General features: G+C 39.8%; 1 pseudogene across 1 annotated transcript in view; it reads right to left on the bottom strand.

The window, feature by feature from the left end:
- Positions 1–18,066, bottom strand: part of LOC307034603 — a 265,376-nt pseudogene that overhangs the window by 11,604 nt on the left and 235,706 nt on the right. The window contains exon 3 of the transcript in view: positions 13,887–14,072. The product of the transcript in view is annotated as an uncharacterized misc_RNA (transcript). The remainder of the gene's footprint in view (positions 1–13,886; positions 14,073–18,066) is intronic.

Below are 18,066 nucleotides of genomic sequence, written 5' to 3' on the forward strand. Positions count from 1 at the left end.
AAAAAATTGTTATTCTTTTTCCCGCATATTTCGCAACTTCCCGCAATTTCACGCATAAAATCCCATAAAACCCCCGCATGTTTATTGCTCCCTCTTTTCCATTGTGTGGAATTACTTAATCTATTTAAATGTCCAGACTGAGATGCGTTTTGTGCTCTTCTTCTTTGAGATTATAATACATCAAAAGAGCCTGCTTTGCATTTGTATACAATATATGATTCAAGCCGTTTGGTAACCTTGTTTTGGACATACAAGGCAAGTGATACACTGCATGCTAACTGTGATGGAAAGGGTTATTATGTTAACTGGAGAGAAGTCCCAAAGAAATATTACTTGAGACTGGAAGAAAGCCTCATTTATCATGACTAAAGCATAGTCAATAGGCAGAGTAGAATGGAAACAGGAAGAAGGTGGCATCTCCTGTATGGATGATAGATGTCTGTAATTTAGCATTAGCCGTAGAATCACACACCTTACAATACCTCACACTACAAGCTGTTTTGATAGCATTACTTGACTTGATATGGTTCTCCTAAAGCTTCTTATAACGTCCAGTGCCTTATCTTAGCAGCTCTTGATTTAATCACAGGGATTATTGTGCAATAAATCTTGAAATCTCAATTATTTTCAGGCAATTTCCCAATGCATAATACTACATCCGCGTGCACTCACACTAACACGCATGTACAGACAATACAATATGGGAAGCAATGAAGTCCAATAAAAGCTCTCTCAAGTTATATACGATTGAACAACACGGCGCTTCTCCCTCTCCGCGTATCTGCGTTCCCTCAAATCCAATCACACAAACTGGGTCTCACGGGGTGAGCGGGGAAATGGCATAATCATCTGTAGACATTCAGCTATCGTAGCCTTCTCACGCTTAAATTTAATTTTTGCTATGGAGACTCAATTTGTCATATGAAATTGCGGTTTCATTAGATTCCAACTGACCCCACTTTGGCTTGCTGAGAGGACGGGGGGGGGGCGAAAACAATACAGATTTGGTGTGTGTGTGTGTGTGTGTGTGTGTGTGTGTGTGTGTGTGTGTGTGTGTGTGTGTGTGTGTGTGTGTGTGTGTGTGTGTGTGTGTGTGTGTGTGTGTGTGTGTGTGTGTGTGTGTGTGTGTGTGTGTGTGTGTGTGTGTTAGCAGACGACAAAGAGCTCTGTCGGTTTTGATTCAGTCAATGAAATCCTATTTGCAACAATATTGTGTATTAGATGAGAGCTGCTGTATGATAACAAGCTGTTTCTGCGAACCAGGAGTTCAATCACAAAATAACAATCCATCCCAACCACGAAATAAAATTCACCACCTCGTCAAGTATTAACTGAAGATGAAATAAAACCTGAATAATATTAAGTCACTTAAAACGGCTCTTGCTTAGGCTAAGTATTCATTTATTCACCCTGCATTACCATTAATTATCTTTATTGAAATCAAGATCTCATTAACCCATGGTCCTTTTGTTACAGACCATAAAGCCATGTATAAAACAACATATTGATATCACCCATTCAAAAAACAGCTAGCTGGCCGCAACTGGAAATGGAAATGTCTGAACTTTCATTTCTTTTGTCATTTCTGGGAAAGTATCTGAAGTGCTGTTGGATTGTATATCGAGCTGCTATCTGCACAGACGATATCATGAGAAGTCTTCGCTCTCCAATTCACGATAATCGACAGCCATTTTCCAAGAAGAAGCAGAAGTGAACATTTCCAAGAAATAAAAAAGTAGCTGACGAGCGATACGAGAAAAGAAAATGTCTCCTGCACTCTGGGGGTAATCAACAAATCTGTTTTGCCGCAAAGGAAAGGATTGAGACTGTGAGAGCATCCAAGAGAAGCCTTTCAAGACATGAGAGACCTTCTGCTAAGAGTTGAATCTATTTTTCTGTCTAGCCTCCCTTTGTACTGCTACCGCTACTACTCAACATTTGAAAGGACAGGGATGAGTTAGACGGAGATATTTAAGTCCTCTGGCAAGACTTATTTTCATCGCGAATGCTTTTCAATTTCCCTGCTGATCTCTTACTTACCTGCTAGAGTATGTCAGTGAGAGAAAGAGTGAAATAAGACCTCCTATGTGACCATAAAGCCTATTGAATATATCATTGAAGGCCAATCCACAGTCCTCTTCACATTCCCACACAAGTGCTTTGGGCAACTCTCAGAAGATGTTTCAAATTTGGCTTGCCCTATTCCCATATGAAGAGGAGAAATATGAAATGTATTAAAGCATGCATCCCATTCCTTTGTTGTAGCCACCTACGCCAACCATGTCAAGTTGTTATTGTGGGCTATTAGAGAGCTCATTTTCTCTCCAAAAGGGTGAGCCTGAAAGTTGAATCTGTGTGCGGTCGGCTCTGCAGTGAATGCTGCAGATCTGAGATAATGTATGCAAATAAAAATAAGAACGTTGTTATCCTGTGCAGTGATAAAATGCTAAATTGTTTAGCTGCTTTGCTCCTGGCAGCTCCTGTGTGACGTTAGATTATTTTCTATGGATTTTTGGCTGACCTTATTCAACTGTATAATTCACTTTTGTGTCAAAATGAAAAAAAAGCTTACTTCATTCAAACTACTGCACACATATCCAACATTATGCCCTGTTACTCAATGGTTTGGTAAAGTACCACGTTGTTAAAAAGACAAAAGTGTAAAATGACAGCAGAAAAGCCCACAAGCTCTTGTTTGGCCTTCCATAATAGCAACTCTTTAATGTCACATAAAAAGCTGTAAATATAGCACTCTATTCCCCTTCCACGGGGTTGTAATTGTACATTCGCCCCACAGCGACGCTCTGAAAGGCTTGACCTCAGTCGGGGGGGCAGACGCTGTCAGGCTGCTCTGATTGCTAACATGGCAGTCTGACTAGCAGCAGCTCGTACCAATGAGAGGTGACCTTACAGCATCACACAAACAAATGAGAGTTGTAGACAACACTAACACGACCACTAACACCAACCCTGATGGGAGGTGAGAGCGCTGTTTACACGAGAACGAAACGGGTTGTATCTGCTACTTTTCTCGCGCGAATAGCCCGTTCGTTCACACGAGGCTACATGTTGCTAAATCCACCGCGGGACATAAACAGAAGGGCAACCATGGCAACCATGCTCGGGGGTCTTCTTCGCTGCTTTTGCTGTATTTTGTGGCGGAAGTACAGCGCCACTTACAGGCCCGATATATGTACTACAGCGTCTACAGCGGGTCGAGCGGTCTCGTGTGAACGGAACACTTTTTTGTTCTCGAATTCGGTTAGTTTGCGTTCCAGTGTAAATGGGGTCGAAGAGAGCTTGCAATTATCTCTATTATGTCAGGCTATATAGAAAACTGTAAGTAAGATATTATTGATTATTGTAATTAATTATTAACTAAATAAATGATTCAGTGTCAGAACTAGGTTTACAAATGATTAGCCAAATTCATTAAGAAATGAAGGATATCATCTTAAATAAAAAAATAAACAAACATAAATATAGAATTCCTTTTTTAGAAGATCTACAGACTTTAAGGATAAATATGTATCCAAACAAGGAATGATTATATGCACACAGTGTGATTTATGATATGTTGAGAACCAGTTAAAATACAAAGAGATAACTTTTTGGGGTAGGACTTAGAGATAAAGCTAAATTGGCACTTGTGTTTGAAATTCTCTTACAGGTTTATAATTTGCACTTTACAAAATTGACTGTCCCGGAAAAAGGAAAATGATTTTCAAATGAAACTACTGCCATTTATTCAAATGCTACCAAGATGTTTGAAATCCCATTTGACAACAGCAAGAGTATTTAAGAGGGATAACTGCATTACTTCCTTAACAAATGTGTACTGTTAGAAAGCCATGATAGTTGCCCCACTCTGAAGTGTTAAAAGAGTTGGACCTATCCACAGGCAGAATAATGGGAAACTGCACTGATAAATATTGAACATCCTCTAATGAAAGAAGATCAAAAAGCCTGAGCTGAAGACGAGCAGAGCAGACACATCTTCGCTATAAATAAAACATGAGATACTGCAGGCTTCTACTCCCAACCCAGATTTAATGAGAGGAAAAAACAAACACATATGGTGGGACATAACGTTGCACTGCACCCTCAGATTATCTCACAGCAGGGAGAACTGCTGAAGGAAACCCTACAGATGATTTTGAAAATATAATTTCTAATGTATTTGCTCCGGTTAGAAACAAAGTACTTTGTTACATTTAATTTGAGTTTTTTTTTTAGTTGAGGCCGAAGGTATTTTATTTTGCAAATCAAAGTGTGTGATGTGTAATTTCGAATCTGAATGCAGCAGAACTGAACACCCGGAGAGATCAATCTGAGATTCTCTGAATATTAATGATCATGCCCTTCATGCTGAAACTCTTTCCAGGAATTCCATGGTGGATGCTTGCATAACATTATGTTTCAGTTAAGTAATGCACATATTAACAAGAAAGTATGATTCTGACATTTATTTACCCCACTTTAGATTGTTTACTAAAGGGGCAAATGATCAAGATGGATGCCCTTAGGGGTCAAGGAGCACCTAGGCCAGAGCTGTCTTTAAATGACTGTCTCTACACATTTCGGTACCACTTTACAATAAGGCTACTCTATTTACGAATAGTTTGGAATTCATTTAGGTTGTGAACACTTTATAAATCAATAATAAGCTTTTATAAGACATGAGATAAACAGGGCAACTGTGACCGGTTGCTTGCCAAATAGTGAGCCCACATTTATCTGTACTGCTAAGTCTTATATTGGCTACTTAGCTGACTTCGTCTTCTTCATCAGTGTTAGGATTTCTTAAACCCCGAGACCAGGGTAAGCTGAAAAGAATCCAAGGAAGCGTATAAAAGTTAATTAAGCATTTAATTAAACAAAATGATGCAATGATATACAAATAAGATTCTGCTTAGAGGCGCTCTCCCCATTTGTTGCCGCCTGGCGCGTGGGGCAGAGTGGAAGAGAGTGAATCTTGGCCTGCTCTTCCTGTTGTCATCTGTGGTCTTCTCCTATTTGGCCGGCGTTGACGGGGGTGTGTCCAATGCAAATCCTGTCGTCATGTCTGTGTTTATTTAAACATTCCCTAATAACAGTATTGCCGCGTCAATAAGTGAGAGTTAAAGACAGTGTTTTTAGTGTGCAGCTCTATGTTACAAGGCAAGGCAAGTTTATTTAGTTTACCTGTGTACTCTCATGTTCCGATTAACCCAGCTTCCCCAAATGTCTTTCTTTTTGGTGTCTATATACGCCGGGATCCGGAGTCATGGATGATCCTGTGGCTGTGGTCCTGGATCATAAGTCCTGGATGGATATCCTCGTGGATTCATCTTCTTATTATACACACATGCATTTCCAAACATTTGGACTACCTATGTTGCAAATGTATTATCTTTTCAATTTACACACGGCATCTATTGCACGTCTGTCCGTCCTGGGAGAGGGACCCCTCCTCTGTTGCTCTCCCTGAGGTTTCTCCCATTTTTCCCTTTAAACTGTGGGGTTTTCTCTGGAAGTTTTTCCTTGTACGATGTGAGGGTCTAAGGACAGAGGGTGTCGTATTGTCATACTGATATTCTGTACAAACTGTGAAGTCCACTGAGACAAATGTAACATGTGTGATATTGGGCTATATAAATAAACATTGATTGATTGATTGATTGATTTATATAGCACTTTTCCACACAAGGCAATTCAAAGTGCTTTACAAAAAATGAAAGACATTAAGAAAATGGCGTTTAAAATCAGTCATTAAAAAGAAAAGATAATAAAAGAAACATTTCAAGGAAAAAATACATGGATAAAAGTTACAGTGCAGTCTAAGATATGAATAGTTCAATTAAAAGCAGCGACAAAAAGAAAAGTCTTCAGCCTGGATTTAAAAGTAGTAAGAGTTGCAGTGGACCGGCAGGTTTCTGGGAGTTTGTTCCAGATATTTGGATCATAATAACTGAATGCTGCTTCTCCATGTTTAGTTCTGACTCTGGGGACAGAAAGCTGACCAGTCCCTGAAGACCTGAGAGTTCTGGATGGTTCATAATTTAGCAGGAGGTCAGAAATGTATTTTGGGCCTAAACCATTCAAAGCTTTATAAACCAGCAGCAGTATTTTTAAATCAATTCTTTGACACACAGGAAGCCAGTGTAAAGACTTCAGAACAGGAGTGATGTGATCCACTTTCTTAGTGTTAGTGAGGACTCGAGCAGCAGTGTTCTGAATCAGCTGCAGCTTTCTGATAGATTTTTTAGTGAGACCTGTGAAGACACCATTACAGTAGTCAAGTCTACTGAAGATAAAAGCATGGACAAGTTTTTCCAAATCCTGCTGTGACATTAGTCTTTTAATCCTTGATATGTTCTTTAGGTGATAGTAGGCTGATTTAGTAACTGTTTTAATGTGACTGTTGAAACTCAGGTCAGAGTCCATGACTACACCTAGATTTCTGGCTTTATCTGTTGTGTTGAACATTGCAGGCAGAAGCTCAGCGCTAACTTTTAAACGTTCTGCCTTGGCTCCAAAAACCATGACCTCAGTTTTATCTTTGTTTAATTGGAGAAAGTTCTGACACATCCAGTCATTGATTTGTTCAATGCACTTACTCAGTGTTTGAATTGGAGCATAGTCTCCTGGTGAAATTGTTACGTACATTTGTGTGCCATCTGCATAGCTGTGGTAACTTGTTTTGTTGTTCTTCATTATCTGAGCCGGTGGTACTGTAGCATGTAGACGTTAAAGAGAAGAGGCCCCAATATGGAGCCTTGAGGAACCCCACATGTCATATTTGTCAACTCAGATGTGTATTTACCTAAAGAAACAAAGTTGCTTCTGTCCTTTAAGTAGGATTCAAACCAACTTTGAACTGTTTCCGAAAGTCCCACCCAGTTTTCCAGTCGGTCTAGTAATATGTTGTGGTCAACAGTGTCAAACGCAGCACTGAGATCTAATAATACTAACACTGAAGTTCTGCCACTGTCTGTGTTTAAGTGGATGTCATTGAAGACCTTTACAAGAGCAGTGTCAGTGCTGTGGTTTGGACGAAAGCCTGACTGGAACACATCCAAACAGTTATTTAAATGCAAGAAGTTACTCAACTGTTGAAAAACAACTTTTTCAATGATTTTACCTAGAAATGGCAGGTTTGATATGGGCCTGACCTTTAACCTTGAATTCACTATTTCAAAATGTAGTTTTCAGCCACATGCTAATGCTAACCTAGAACCACAGACTGTACAGTATATATAAAACTTATTTTAACCCTAAGCCTAAAACCATGCCTAAAACTGAAGCTAAAATATTCACTCGCACGAAGTCTTGTGTGAACTTCCGGTGTTTCAGAATAAAACCGTTTTAAATTAAAATAGTGTAATTAATTTAAATTACGCCATATCAACATTGATTTTATTTCTTACCTCAGCCAGCATCCTTGGTATCTGTTGCTCACTGAGTTGATTCTCGCTAAGTAGCCAACATAAGGCGCTTGTGTTGATGTATGAAAACTATGTTAGAACTGGTTTATAAATGGTTCTTAACGATTAATAAAGTGTTTACAACCTAATTCATAACCTAATTATAAACCCTTTATAAGGGTAGTCTTATTGTAAAGTGTACCCATATTTCTTAATAGAAAAATAAGCCATGCCTTGATCATATTTTGCTAGCATTTAGAATCGTTACATTTAGCGTTTGATTAAAAAAAATCCTGTCTGATACAGCTAAATAGCACATCATTAATATGCAATACATCCACATTACCATAACCACTACCTACATAAATAATAACTTTCAACAGAGATAAAGCAGAATGCCCACACAAGTATTCATCTCCTGCTGCTGTGTTTCGAGCGTTATCTTCACAGCAAGCTATAACAGCACTTGAGAGTAATACAGTTTAAATAATTGATTTGCAACACACAATGTGCTTATACAACTTTCTCATTTCAGCTGTCAGAAACAATTACCGATAACTACGCAGCCTTGTGTCCAAATGACCCACACAGGTAACTAAGTAAATGAGACCAACAATGATGATGGCAACGAGAGCTGCTTTGTATATTATCTAACAAGGTTGAGTTCAGGGAAAAACAGAATATAAGATGAAGACTAGTTTGTTAAACCAGTAGTGACACAAGAGAGGGGTCTCAGTACAAACAAACACTGAACCAGAACGTTTTAGGTTACAACAAGGTGAAGGTTTAAGCATAAGTCTTATGAACCAAATACAGAGTGAAGGGATATTATTAAAGTCAACACAATGGATTCAAATAAAGCTGTGAAATGATATGTTCCTAATGCAGAGCGAACAGGTGTCAACGTATCAGTGACATACGTCTAAACTATGAGCCACCTAATTTATAAAGTTTGATTAAAATAAAATCCAGATCAAAAACATGTGAGCATCATTGACTGATAGTTACTGACTACAGAGACAGGGCTGTCTTTAGCTACTACACAGATGCAGCTTCAACATTTGAGTAGATGCCATGCAACACGAGAACAAAAGGAATATTTTCAGAGAACAGAGCGATCGAGGCTCCCCAGAGCTCTGTCCCTGTGACCTGAGCTGCTGACCCAGCCACAGTGGTCATGTGACCGCTTGATTTGGAGGGATACTCCCCCCCCGCCCAGTGCAGGCTGGCAAAGGCTTTTGGCTGTGGACGTTGATCCACCCTCATAATGTTGCTCTCAAAACCGCACTACATTAATCATTTTTCTTTCAAATGTAGCAGCCAAAATGTGGGGTCAATATTTCACAATATTGTGCAGCACTACTTCACACTGGTTGGCAGAATGACCAGGGTGCTCTGTTGAGGCCCCCTGCTGTTTGATAATGCACCAGCCAGACGCTTTGCTTTGGGTCTGCAGCTCCATCTGCTACACGGCTAAAAGGGAGAATCTTTTGAAACATTGTCCTCCTGATGACATACTTCCCATACTTAGCTTTTACGAGACAAGGTTGCAATGACCTTTCAGTGGATTTATGTCAGATTTACTTTATCTGGTCGCCCTTTATTTATTTTTGTTCATTTTCAAGCAAGTGCTTGCAGGGCATTGTCATGTTGAGTGACATGTCCGCACCCACATCTATACTTTGAAGAGACGTCTATGAATCTGTCATTATCATGTTGCTGTCAAGACTGCCTTTGAATTCATATGTTTTGCACATAGCCTTGCTGACAGGCATTATATGGAAATGTCAATCCCTACTGTAAAACTGACGTCACCACTATTCGGGGAAAGCGTTAGACGGATATTAATCTACTATAGAATACAGTGGATCACATTTGACTGGATGAAAGGCGTGTTGTAGAGAGCACAATGTAGCCAACACATGGCAAAACCAGAGAAATATTTGGATATGTGGATAAAAAATGTAATCTTGCTGTGAGAGAACATGATAGAAAAATTACAAGATTGTATGTATATATGTGAAACGACAACAAAACCTATTAAAATTGACAAACAACAGTTGCATCTCCACAAGAGATGCTCCTCTGGCTCCACAGTCTGTTGCTACAGCAACCACTCAGCCCCGGCATGCTCTTGTGTCACTTTGCCCCTACCCAATTCTGCCCTTTCCAACATGAACATGCCAAAAAGGATGTCTGTGAAACTGATCTGGAGGTATTGCAAAGATTTATAATGCAGTGGCGGTTTCAAGGTGCAGGAGCTGGCTGGTCCTTCTGCTGGCCGAGGAGCTGGCCAACACTCCTTCAGATATCCTTCAACTTGGACTGCTATCAGCAAGGAAGCCAGCTCTGGCTGTGGACACTTTGTATGTGGGCCTCAGAGAAGGATGGACGTTTTTTTAATCTGCACTACACCTCCTGATATGCTGCCACTCAGAAAGAAAGGTCCTAACAAAACCATTGTGGGAGAGGAAGACGTCTGTAAACGTTTCCAAATCAAAGACACTAATGAGAGATTGTGTGACAACAAAATACACTTAATGTGTCATCTAGTTATAACTTAAAAACACTTATTGTAGATTGAAATGTGGACGATGCAGTTGATTACAACAATTTCAATAAAAATATAGCTTTGTTACTTCAATTGATTATAGTATAGATTTTTACATTTGTTTCAGGGTTCATTTGTCCCTTTTTTCTGTCATTTACTTTACCACTTGACTTAATGAAGTGGATTAACCACCTGGGTGCAAATCAAAGAGTACCAAGTCCTGAGTACAGGGAATAAGTAGCACTTATCACCATGAGTCATGAGGCTACACACTGCATCTGTTGTGTTCAGTGATTAGAACATTTTCCGTCAGAGAAGTGCCCTTCTCTTTGAAAATAGCAGCTTCAGTTGGAATAAACACCTTTATGTTGTTGGCTCAAGGTGAGCTGTATTCTTGAAAATACGGTATGTGAAAGCTGAAGCACACACATAGCCATCAAAGAGATACTTTGTGCTCATTAGCTGCAAGTACACGAAACTGAAAACAACGTCAAATCTCTTATATTATTATTATATTGTTATTCAGACGAAACCATCTGAAGTTACTGGGATAATATTTAGAAAAGCTAAATATCATTGGTATTAAGGAAATAACCACTGCCCAAAAATAAGAGTTAAGTTCCGTTCAGGAACAAGGATGAAAATAAGTCGGATAAGGTTAATTGAAGCAATTTCAACTTTTAGTGGAATCTATGGGATACTGTAAATAGGTGGAAGCAAAAATAATGACTTTGCTCTTTGAAAAGGGGGCTACAAAATATAACAGGTTAACATACAATTCCAATTATGCATGTTTAGCAAAAAGCATTTAATAATCAGACCACGATATCGTTAATTGCTTGTCATATAGGTAAGAGGCGACCCGTTTAATTTCTCATTGAAATTACGCACTCCCTCTCTCTAGCGGATGACAATGACGGCTAAAGCCTCCACACTATTTGTTTTTCAACTGTCACGGAAAGGAAATGGGCTTGGGCTGCTGCCAATCAAATGTATTAAAACGGGTTCTTGAGCGCCATTTTAATTAATATTCAGTCAAGACTTGGAGGCTGGTTAAAAGGTGACTCCTAATACCCTATGGATGTTTTCTCTCCTTCGCCACATTAACCTGTCACTCTCCAAATCTGAGAGTCCTGGAGCTCGATAATTACACTTTTTACATGCTTAGTTGTGTAATGTAATTACTCCGAGGCTTTGTAGTACCCACCCCTATCATCCCTGCCTTCGCTCCATTTGGAGGCCTCATGGGTAGACTAAGTGGAAGGGAAAGCAGAAGTAGGGCAGTTTAGAAACAGGCATGCAGGGTGACTCATCACTTGAAGCAGGAGGAGCACCACCACCGGGCATAATGTTCACAGTGGAGTCAACGCTGATCATCGGTATGACCGAGGCAGGTTGGCTTCTGCACGGATCATTCTCTCCAGGAGAGCTGACTGGATGCTCTCCTCTATTTAATATGTGACTGCACCCTCTCATCCCTCTGAACATCAAACCGACCCCACAGTGTCACAGTCACATGTCAAGCCAGTTCCACCTTGATAAATACACTGGGGAACTAAGGGACATTTAATCAAATACACTACAATGGAATACTTTTGTTATTGCCGTTGATGATAGGCCTCTATGACCTCTGGAAACCTCGAGCCAAGTTTAGATTAAATGTTATTTCTCATTCCGTGACTACAATATATTTTCTCTCACAGGTCTTCCCTGAATGATAAAATATCAGAAACAGTTATAACTGCTATCATGTCCAGCGGTTAATTTTTTTTTTAATGTGAATCAAATGTGATTTTGGCCAGTCTAGAAACCCAGTCCCCCATGAGATGACCTGACACCATTTGAGTACTGAATTCAAATATATATATACCTTTTTTCCAACAGCCTGCTCTGAGAGCCTTTTACTGTGGTGGACATTTTGAAACCAAATAAGTGTTTCCTCAACAGGCCATCATGTGTTCACTGTTTGAGGCTGTAACGGAGGTGATCTCTGGGGCCGTAGATCTCGGTCTCCATTATCTCACATCTATTTCTCACGATCTGTCTATGTTTTTAGTTTGTCTGTCTCTGTTTCCTGTTTTAGTTTGAAAAGTGTCCCCCCCCCCGTCTTGTCTGTTGCTGGTGTTCACCTGGTGCCCCTGTGTTTTCTCCTCCCTCCTCACCTGTGTCTTGTTTGTTTGATTAGTCCTGTGTGTATTTAGGTTCTTTTTTCCTGTTAGTCTGGGTGTGTGTGGGAGATCCTTGTTGCTGGTGACTGTGTTCACGTGAGACAGTATTATTGAGGCTGTGTCATGTGCCACAATGAGTAATAAATGCCCAAACCGGGTTTTATTTGGACGTTCTGCCTCTGCCTCCTTGCTTGGTTAGGCCGCTTAATGGTCAGCTTCACAGAGTTTGTGATGGTCATTTATATGATGAACTGCTGTGAGCATGTGTTGACAAAGTTACTGAAAGCACATGTTTTCAGTGCATTTACTGTGGAATTAGCTCAGAATTAAATTTGGAAGTTTACAGTTACATAAATGCACAAAATATGCACCGAGTGAACAGTTTTGTTTTGTATTGGGCTTTAATATTTCATTTGTATGCTTTCATAGACATTGAAAAATATGTAAATGTCTAGATTGACAGTAAATTGACAGACACAGTGAGTTGAAATGGGAAAAGGAAAATGCACATAGAACTGTTGAGTTATGAGAATAAATAACCTTCTCCCTGTCAAATCACATCATCCTTGTACTTCAGGAAACAAAAGCTCTAAGTCCATTTGAAAAAAATCGTATTTATATTTGAGCAGGATTTATTTTCTGGCAGTTACAGCAGCAGCAGCAGCAGCAGCAGCAGCATGCGTTTATATACTGTTAGGGCACTGGCACATTTATTGCATGCTGTCACATATCGTTGCCTGCAGGTATAAAGGTTATCTGATAATCCTCTGAGCACATTTCTTCGACTCACATCAACGCTGTCATAGTCTAGTAAATGAGATTCAAGCTGTTCTGTCTTTCTGTGTGAAATCAATCAATTAAGTCTTCGGAACACACAATACCTACTACTGATATATTCCCACTTGTATACCCAGCCTTTGGACTATGGTTATGTATCGTAACAACTGCCACACAGCTCTTGTTTCACAACACTGGATTTAAGTGTTGGCATCAACAAGGCCTGTTAGTATAATCATCTATATACCAAGCTTGATACCACCCATATGCCACTTGCTGCCCAGACACATCTTCCATCTGTTGAACAATATTTTAATTAAATGTATGCTCAATGAAGAATATAATGGCTTTCTTATAATGGATGCTATTGATTGCTGGATATAAACTCTGGAAAAGATACTGCCAGAATGAGCAATTAGTTGGTCCAATTTACGGAATAACATAAGGTCGAAAGAAGGGACAAAGACGATGGGGAACAGCTGCTGAGAACGCTATAAATGGGCTTCAAATCATTTTAACTCACCGCTCCTTGTGACCCTTTTAACAGAAGACATGTTTTATCCCGCTTGGCTTAAGGGACCTGAAACTACTGTTCATAAAATAACACTTTGGCTAAAAGACTGTTGTGACACCTCGGTATCCTTGTAAATAGCAAAATAAAACTTCTCAAATTCCCTTTTTCTTTTTCTCTTTGGATGTTGTACTACTCGGAGGGATCATCCCACAGCTGGAGCAAATGCACTTAGAAAAAAGGACTACTGAACTATAGCTCAGACAGCTAAACCCGACCAAGTACAGCTGGCTTTTCTTCCCCTTCCATATGGTAAGCCCCTTCTCTTTAATAGAATGTATTTAATCCGGAAGCATGTTGTGCAAAGCGGTATGAAAAATCATGTTTAGGAGATTAGCATTGGAATCCTCGTTCCTCTCGCCAAAGCTCATCACTTGAGGGGCTTTTTGATGCAGGCCGCGGGCCGCGCTGACTCAAGTGTTTGTGTGCATGCACGTCGGTGTGTGTGTGTGTGTGTGTGTGTGTGTGTGTGTGTGTGTGTGTGTGTGTGTGTGTGTGTGTGTGTGTGTGTGTGTGTGTGTGTGTGTGTGTGTGTGTGTGTGTGTGTGTGTGTGTGTGTGTGTGTGTGTGTGTGTGTGTGTGTGTGTGTGTGTGTGTGTCTGCGGGGACCTACAACAGGTGCATTACTCAGCAGTTTTGGCTGAGGTTGTTTTCCCAGAGCGGAGTCTGAATACAGTTCAGAGAGACCACTGCTTTGGATTTTTCTCTTTAACATGCCATACAAAAGTTTTTTCTTCCACTTTCTCGATATAACTTATGGAGGAAAACTTTCCCAACTTGCTAAATTTGAGTCCAAATGTAACCTAATGAAATAAAAGATATTGCTTTCCAAACAAAAATACAAATCTCCCAAATCTTAGAGCTCTCCATTCGGCCTTCCGTTCAGTGTGAAGTCTCAAGTGCACTTCAATGCAGCCAGGCTCAACAACAGCAGTGTAATTAATGTAGTTGTCTTGAGGGCCATGTTTAATTGATCAGAGACCTTAGTTTCTGAGACACACATGCCATAAATAGCAACACAGACGGAAAAGGCATTAAGGCTGATTGCCAAAGAGGGGGAATATATATATCGTTTGCCTTTCCAAAGCTCTGGGATAGTACCAACTTTGAATTGTTTCACAACTTTCAATATTGAATTAGACATTCTCAGTTTGACTGTTTTCGGAAATGACTGTCAGATTGTATCAAACAGAATCAGAAAGACGCTCAGTTTAATCATCGTGTAACAACCACTGTTGGGTTTGTGTTACTCCTTCAATTAGTCTTCCTTCCCTTTCTTTAAATAATTTAATCAATGTGGCTTCTCGCTTACAACGTGTTATTCAAGCTTGTGTCTCTCGGATTGTTGCCTTTTGTGCACTACTTTGGAGTTTGATATAAGGACCTTTCAATAACTCCTCCATACCGTAATGCTATACTCTATACTGGCAAGGTAGTTAATACACTTTATTCATGTGCTGGCGCATCAATCTCATGTTTGTAATCAAAGGGAACTTAACTGACTTGCACTGAACAATTTGTTAATTACATTTAATGAATGTCTGCTAATAGGCATCAAGTTGATGCTCCGTACTTCATTCAATCTCAGAGATTTATGCGCATCAAATTGTGGTAAAAACAAGTCCCCCAAAAAATCCCTGCATACACAATCAGCCTCAAGCAAAAGGGTGCCTGAGGCTTGGAGACTAATCCACCGATGCTGTCAGTGAAGGAGGAAAACAGGTGCATAGGCATGTCATTTATGGAGGTTTTAATGGTCACATTGTTATTGAGTTTAAACATTTTAAGAGCCCCTTAAAGGCAAGTTGTTTCCTGAGAGTTTAACTACATTGAAACAGCAAAAGGGCCTTCATCCAAGTCAGAAAAACACCAAGAGAAAGCACGTTTAAAGTCTGATTAAGTTGGATGTTGATACCAATACCGACAAACTACAGATGAGTCACTGAAATAGGCAGAAGCTCAAGGCTAAATGCTACCAGCAACACTGAGAGGATACTTCTGATACAAATGTTTGATTGGGTAATGAGGCCCAGTTTACAGGGTCAGCTGAAAATATGACTTAGTGGGCAGGTAGGGAATGTCAGGGCTTGAATAAGGCAGGACATTGACTAGAAATGAGGTTAATCACACAAATTGGAGGGAGATTAGAAAAGATATGGAAAGTTGAGCTGTCGCCATGGCAGCAGGTAATTGGAGTGGATGATGGCAGAGACACCGCTATTGCTAATAATGAAAGCAATCTGGCTCCTTATTGACCTCAGAAGTAAAACGGCTCTAGAGGACTTTACTCTTCTCTCTAAGGGGACTGAGCTATGTGAGGATTTCATGCAAATTCCTAATTTAGTTACTGGGTATCAAACCTGAATGAATGAATGTATAGAAACCCATCTTATTGCTCTTGTCTGGGTGCAGTGAACCACAGGGACCCATTGTCCACAAAAGTACTATCAGTGTTTCCAAGGCAACTGAGCCTACTTTTTAAAAATGGGCCAAGTTACATGTCGCTTTCTTCAATTTTATTAGAAGCTTTATGGATACAGATAATGTCCCTCATACTGCGACTGGAGGAATATGCAATACAGTCAACAACTTTGAGGAAGCGAGTCAACATGTAGACCTGTCAGTGTCTCTTTCTGGAAGCATTTGTCTCTTTTCCCACCTATGGCTGTTGAGCACACTTGACACGGATCTGCTCACCCAGGGATGAGACACAGTCTATGGGTGTTTAAAATGTGCGAGTCCCGACAACTTGCAGAGTTGTGTATGGGGGTACTGGGTTGAATGTCACATAATATCATTCAATAGTTATCAAATCAGCTGGATGTTTGAAGGCTCGTGAATAATCCAGGACACCACACTTTCTTGCATGCGTGAGTTGCTTGAAACGACTGCGTATTGAAATGTCCTCTCTAATAACAAAGGTCTATTGCACAAAGAGAACATTAGAACAACATGTTGAATACAGTTGTATCTATGAAGTGTTATGTGGAATAAAATGAGTGCACCCCCTGTTTTAAAAGTGAAATACTGTAGCTTGTAATGGATCAAATTCACACGGACCAAAGAGAGCATTAACTTTTCTCTGCAGTCGAATGCCGTGAGCCTAAACATGCATCAAAGCTATGCGCTGACTATTTGAAGTCTTCAGGAAGAGCTGACTTGCAAGGATTTCCTTCTGCAGTCAGCAGACCTTAACCCTGCTGAGTTTCTATTTGAAAAGAAAAATGTTAAAACAGACTTTTTTAAAAAGGGATATTTGAAAATACTGTAGAACTAAAGTCAAACTTGAGAAGTTACTCGACAAGTGCTCTGAATACAAATCATCAAATGGTCAACTTTTAATAAAAAACTAAAGAATGACTCATTGTTAATAAGATCATTTATAGACTGTTCTAGATTAATAGAAAATGGCGGGTTGGCGTATCATTAGTGAAGTGTCTTGCCCAGGGACACAACGACATGCTGACTGCAGTGGGACTCGAACCTGCTATCCCCTGATTCAAAGCCCAGCACACTATCCACTGAGCCACATCCTCCCTATTCCCTATATTTGACAGTGTCTGTGAAAAAGCTGTTGAAACCAGAAGGGTAGAGCAACATTATAAGCACTTACCGGTACATACATTTAATAATATTGACACAAAGCATTGCATATATGTATCACCAATCAACCCACGGCTGGTTTAGAAAGCTTTGAAATAATTGCTAGCAATGATCTTTAAACCTTTTAATGTGTTATGTCATTTATGATATATGCTTTTAGTTGTGGAATCGTGAGTGGAAAAAGACTGCAGCCCCCCCGGTGCTGACCTTTACTTTAACGCTTCATCGCTTTGTTAATCCCAATGTAACTTATTTATGTTTTTTAAGTCAGCCGAAAACAAGTAAAAAAAAACTAAATGCCAACCTCTCTCACACTGGCCTCAGGATTTCAGCCCTTTCGACATCATTACACCGAGATTAATGAATTAATATAGCAGAATGTTGATAATGAGTTGCTCCAGATAACAGGGAGAAAGCACATTGTTCCTCTCCTCCTGTAAGTTGGATGTGAGGCTATTTTAAAAAAAAGTTATTTATTTGTTTTTTTTCCTCAGGTAAAGACCCTAGCAACCAGCTTATGGTTGGACAACAACGAGTCTGTGTTCGAAGTGCTCAAGGAGTTGCAGAAGGCATATAGGACAAACAAGTAAACATCATCAGTTGCCTAATTTGACTTTTCAGTCTATTTTTAAAGAGACAGCACGAAATAACTTCATGGCCTTTTATGAAATAATGAAAGAAATGACTGGATAGTGTTTTGTTCACTATTGTTATGGTCTGTGTGATCTACAATGCTACAAAAAACCATACAGATCTCAAGACAGCCAATTAGAGCCTTGGTTCTCGGCTGCAGCGGCTCTAATTGTCTGGCTACCAATGAGTCAACTGAAAGCTCGTTAAAAACATGTTTGGTGACGAACAGTGTGGGTTCCATTGTTGCGAATATACTCTGTCAGAATAATTTTCCAGAACATATAAGTTTGCAGTGGCTTCGTTTTCAAGGCACTTCATTTTTTCCTTTGAATATGTTATCAAGGTGAAGCACCAAGT

Source organism: Notothenia rossii, assembly GCF_949606895.1.
Source record: "Notothenia rossii genome assembly, chromosome: 3".
Classification (NCBI taxonomy): Eukaryota; Metazoa; Chordata; class Actinopteri; order Perciformes; family Nototheniidae; genus Notothenia; species Notothenia rossii.